Source organism: Scyliorhinus torazame, chromosome 7 (assembly GCF_047496885.1).
Source record: "Scyliorhinus torazame isolate Kashiwa2021f chromosome 7, sScyTor2.1, whole genome shotgun sequence".
NCBI classification, from domain to species: Eukaryota; Metazoa; Chordata; class Chondrichthyes; order Carcharhiniformes; family Scyliorhinidae; genus Scyliorhinus; species Scyliorhinus torazame.
The window spans coordinates 225,905,352-225,911,351 of NC_092713.1; positions in this window are offsets into that span (position 1 = coordinate 225,905,352).

Genomic DNA, 6,000 nt, shown 5'->3' on the forward strand with positions numbered 1-6,000 from the left:
CCCACAGACAAAGCACTGAGAATTTATGTAGATGGCTCCTCCACAGCCCTTGATGGAAAAAGGATCACAGGATGTGGGATTTATGTAGAGGACGCGCAGGGCTGCGCTTTAGAAGAGATTGCTTTAAAGTTGCCTGGACACTTAGGTTCGCAGGCAGCCGAGTTAGCAGCCATCGCTTACATTGTCCAGCACCCCGATTCATTCCCGACCCCAGCAGACATATATTCAGACAGTTTGTACGTCTGCAACAGCCTGACAGAATTCCTACCCCTGTGGGAATCTAGAGGATTTATTTCCGCCGACGGAAAACCTCTCCCCTCAGCCCCATTGCTCAAACATATCCTTCAGACAGCTAAAGGCAGGAAATACGGCATCGTTAAAGTAAGAAGTCACCATCGTTCCTCCCCACCAGGCAATGTGAACGCTGACGCCCTAGCGAAGGCAGGCTCACGACATGGCCGCTTTTGGTAACCCCCCGAGAGTGCCCCAATACACACAGTTCAGGTCTCACAGACCAACATCCAAGATCTAGCCCAGGCACAGAAAGAAGACGAAGCGTTAAAAGATATTTTAAAAGGGAACTTCCCAGCTCCCTATGAAAAATTTAGACATTCTTTGACGATCCATGAGGGAATCGTTTTAAAAGATGGAATTTATGTAGTCCCCACCCAGGACAGGAATGAGATAATTTGTAAATTCCATGACGGACATGGACACCAAGGGATTGAATCCACCCTTGCCCACTGCAGACCTTTCTGCTGGTGGCCTGATTTGAAAACCGACGTGTCCCATTACGTTGAAAACTGTTTAATTTGTGCTCAAAACAACCCCGATAGGTATGCGTAAAAAGCCCAGCTACGACACACCCGCCCTGTAAATGGCCCGTGGACAAACCTCCAATTGGATTATATTGGTCCCCTCCCCCCCTGCAGAAATGGATACAAGTATGAGTTAGTGGTGATAGACACATTTACGAAATGGGTCGAAGCGTTTCCCTCGAGAAAACACAGCCAAGTCCAGAGCAAATTTTTACGAGATGGGGACTGCCCCGCACTATTGAGTCGGACCAAGGTTCCCACTTTACGGGAAGGGTCATGAAAATTGTGATGACGATATTTGGCATCAGGCAAAAGTTCCACATTGCCTATCACCCGCAGTCCAGCGGCATTGTGGAGCGCATGAATTGGACACTAAAGGCCACACTTAGAAAAATGGTGCAGCAGCACAACACAACATGGGACACAGTGCTCCCATTCGCAGTGATGTTTATTAGGAACACAGTGTCGAGCTCAACAGGATATACCCCCCATACCCACATGACCGGACGATCCATGAAGGGTATCGAATACTTATTCGGATTGATTTGGCCAGCCCCGCAGTCACTGCTCTGACCCACGAGAAAGCAGTCCAGTACATGGTAGAGAATATTAAAGCAGCACATCTCGCTGCAGCTGTTCGACTAGGCTCTAAACAAAAGCAGAGTAAGGCCTGCTTTGATAACACAGTACACCCGACAGAGTATACAGTCGGACAGCAAGTAATGATCACCTTATACAACCCTAGCTCATTCCTCACCCCTAAATTTGCAGGATCCTATTCAATCTCAGACAAAGTAAGCCCCTCAGTTTATAAAATCACGTATCCAAACGGAGAATTAGGATGGTTCCATGTAAATCAGCTTAAGGTTAATGGAACGCAGTGCAGCCACTCGCACCATCTCTCATTGGCGATGGCAGACAATGAGGACCCGCCCACTGACAACCTGAGTTCCCCCTCCCCCAGCAGCAGCAGCATGTCCACAGCCACGACCTTGACCACGCCCCCAGAATCAAATTTCACCCTGATGCTTGATTCGGCTGATAGCGACAGCAACAGCACTGCTGAAGCCCCTGAGAGACCCGAACGAAGATCCCACGAACCAGGCCCCAGGCACTACAGGCCCAGAGATCCCGACCACGATACACTCAGTCTCTTTGAACCGATTTATTTGCCCACACCAGAACTTGACCCGTCACCCGACGATAGTGACTGCCCCCTTGCAACCTCCCTACGGAACATGAAGCACTGGCAACGTGACAATTCCTGTCACCTGACAAGGAATGATGAAATGGACCCCACATCGGCACACGTCGCGTTAGCCCGCAAACTCCATGAACGAGTTTGGCACCCGGGAGATGGTGATGACTCCGAGTCTGACTCCCACCATGGTAACCCCTTCGCGAATCTTTTTGAAATGGAATCTTGAGGTGTCTAGATGATGAGAGTCAGGAACCGATTGATTTTTTTCGGTGTCCTGTACTCTGATGGAACCTGCCCGCTTTTATGTTTAGTTTGTTTTAAATGTTGCACATTCTCTCTTGTACGATTTTGTGTGTCAGCCTCACGGAAATTTCTTGATACAGTTTATTCTTTCGGTCTCACACCAGATTTCTTGATGCACTCATAATTACTCTTCTGACGCCACATGGCAGTTAGTGAAACAAGTTTGTCTGGAGCCCATATAGTTACAAATTCTTACCGCTCTTGGAAGGTCACTCAGGCAGTGGAGTAATGGCACTTATCCCCGCGCTGCCTGGGGACCCCCTATACATTTGGTCAGCCAAGCTCGGGTAGTGGAGCAACGGCACTGGTCACCACCCTACCCGGGGATCCCACCCATTCTTGCCCTGCCGCGGATCATACGCACCACCCCATTCGGATACTTGTTTTCGAAACTCGTTTGCTGTTCTTTTCTAGTTCTGTGGTTTAAAGAATGCTCTTTGCCACAACTTTTGCCCTTTCCGGCAACCCTTTGGTTGCTATTCCCCCACATGCTATTTACATGTCAGAAACACTTGGTTGGAAAAACAAGTTTGTAGAGGACGGAGAAATTGTCCGCCCACTCAGCCCATCGACCACAGGCTGTGAGAGTGCTCGCACTGTGACACAGATATTTTTTTTCGGATGTCTTGTCTCCGCAAATGGTTGTTTAAAAAAAAAAATGAGTCTGTCACATATGGTGACGATTATAATGGGAAATTGACGTTAACGAGAAATGGACAGACATACGAGATGTTAAACATCACGATTATAACAGATACTATGCTTGTTCCCCTAGGAAGATACGAAGATACACAACGGCAAAGGAAAGCCCGAATAAGATGAAGACGACCCTGATGATCGGCATCATGATCGGCGCTGGAACAGTCCAGTTGCGTGCGTTACCCACCTCTACCCCCCTCACCACACAGGTCCCGAACACGACTACCCAACACAACACCCCCAGCCTGGACACTAGACCACACATAGACCTAGCCACCGATAGCCCCACATGGTGTGAGAACCTCGTCAAGTGGTATTCACTGTCCTACACAGAGGAAGCCTTACTAGTAATAACCATATTGTACAGTGTCATTCAGACAATTAGATTGCGAAAATGGTGAAGGAGAGCCTCCCGCCCTCCAGTATACACATTTAGAGCTCCCTTCTTCGGACTCCAACAAACCCCACACTCTTTCTGAACCTTTCTCCTTAATAAATTCCGCGGTTGTTGTTTTTGTTAATAAAGTTAGAACATAGAACATAGAACAATACAGCGCAGTACAGGCCCTTCGGCCCACCATGTTGCACCGAAACAAAAGCCATCTAACCTACACTATGCCATTATCATCCATATGTTTATCCAATAAACTTTTAAATGCCCTCAATATTGGCGAGTTCACTACTGTAGCAGGTAGGGCATTCCACGGCCTCACTACTCTTTGCGTAAAGAACCTACCTCTGACCTCTGTCCTATATCTATTACCCCTCAGTTTAAAGTTATGTCCCCTCGTGCCAGCCATTTCCATCCGCGGGAGAAGGCTCTCACTGTCCACCCTATCCAACCCCCTGATCATTTTGTATGCCTCTATTAAGTCTCCTCTTAACCTTCTTCTCTCCAACGAAAACAACCTCAAGTCCATCAGCCTTTCCTCATAAGATTTTCCCTCCATACCAGGCAACATCCTGGTAAATCTCCTCTGCACCCGCTCCAAAGCCTCCACGTCCTTCCTATAATGCGGTGCCCAGAACTGTACGCAATACTCCAAATGCGGCCGTACCAGAGTTCTGTACAGCTGCAACATGACCTCCCGACTCCGGAACTCAATCCCTCGACCAATAAAGGCCAACACTCCATACGCCTTCTTCACAACCCTATCAACCTGGGTGGCAACTTTCAGGGATCTATGTACATGGACACCTAGATCCCTCTGCTCATCCACACTTTCAAGAACTTTACCATTAGCCAAATATTCCGCATTCCTGTTATTCCTTCCAAAGTGAATCACCTCACACTTCTCTACATTAAACTCCATTTGCCACCTCTCAGCCCAGCTCTGCAGCTTATCTATATCCCTCTGTAACCTGCTCCATCCTTCCACACTATCGACAACACCACCGACTTTAGTATCGTCTGCAAATTTACTCACCCACCCTTCTGCGCCTTCCTCTAGGTCATTGATAAAAATGACAAACAGCAACGGCCCCAGAACAGATCCTTGTGGTACTCCACTTGTGACTGTACTCCATTCTGAACATTTCCCATCAACACCACCCTCTGTCTTCTTTCAGCTAGCCAATTTCTGATCCACATCTCTAAATCACCCTCAATCCCCAGCCTCCGTATTTTCTGCAATAGCCTACCGTGGGGAACCTTATCAAACGCTTTGCTGAAATCCATATACACCACATCAACTGCTCTACCCTCATCTACCTGTTCAGTCACCTTCTCAAAGAACTCAATAAGGTTTGTGAGGCATGACCTACCCTTCACAAAGCCATGCTGACTATCCCTGATCATATGATTCCTATCTAGATGATTATAAATCTTGTCTCTTATAATCCCCTCCAAGACTTTACCCACTACAGACGTGAGGCTCACCGGTCTATAGTTGCCGGGGTTGTCTCTGCTCCCCTTTTTGAACAAAGGGACCACATTTGCTGTCCTCCAGTCCTCTGGCACTATTCCTGTAGCCAATGATGACATAAAAATCAAAGCCAAAGGTCCAGCAATCTCTTCCCTGGCCTCCCAGAGAATCCTAGGATAAATCCCATCAGGTCCCGGGGACTTATCTATTTTAAGCCTGTCCAGAATTGCCAACACCTCTTCCCTACGTACCTCAATGCCATCTATTCTATTCGCCTGGGGCTCAGCATTCTCCTCCACAACATTATCTTTTTCCTGAGTGAATACTGACGAAAAATATTCATTTAGTATCTCGCCTATCTCTTCAGACTCCACACACAATTTCCCATCCCTGTCCTTGACTGGTCCTACTCTTTCCCTAGTCATTCGTTTATTCCTGACATACCTATAGAAAGCTTTTGGGTTTTCCTTGATCCTTCCTGCCAAATACTTCTCATGTCCCCTCCTTGCTCGTCTTAGCTCTCTCTTTAGATCCTTCCTCGCTACCTTGTAACTATCTATCTCCCCAACTGAAACTTCACACCTCATCTTCACATAGGCCTCCTTCTTCCTCTTAACAAGAGATTCCACTTCCTTGGTAAACCACGGTTCCCTCGCTCGACGCCTTCCTCCCTGCCTGACCGGTACATACTTATCAAGAACACGCAGTAGCTGATCCTTGAACAAGCCCCACTTATTCAGTATGCCCAACACTTGCAGCCTACTTCTCCACCTTATCCCCCCCAAGTCACGTCTAATGGCATCATAATTGCCCTTCCCCCAGCTATAACTCTTGCCCTGCGGTGTATACTTATCCCTTTCCATCATTAATGTAAACGTCACCGAATTGTGGTCACTGTCCCCAAAGTGCTCTCCTACCTCCAAATCCAACACCTGGCCTGGTTCATTACCCAAAACCAAATCCAACGTGGCCTCGCCTCTTGTTGGCCTGTCAACATATTGTGTCAGGAAACCCTCCTGCACACACTGTACAAAAAACGACCCATCTATTGTACTCGAACTATATCTTATCCAGTCAATATTTGGAAAGTTAAAGTCTCCCATAATAACTACCC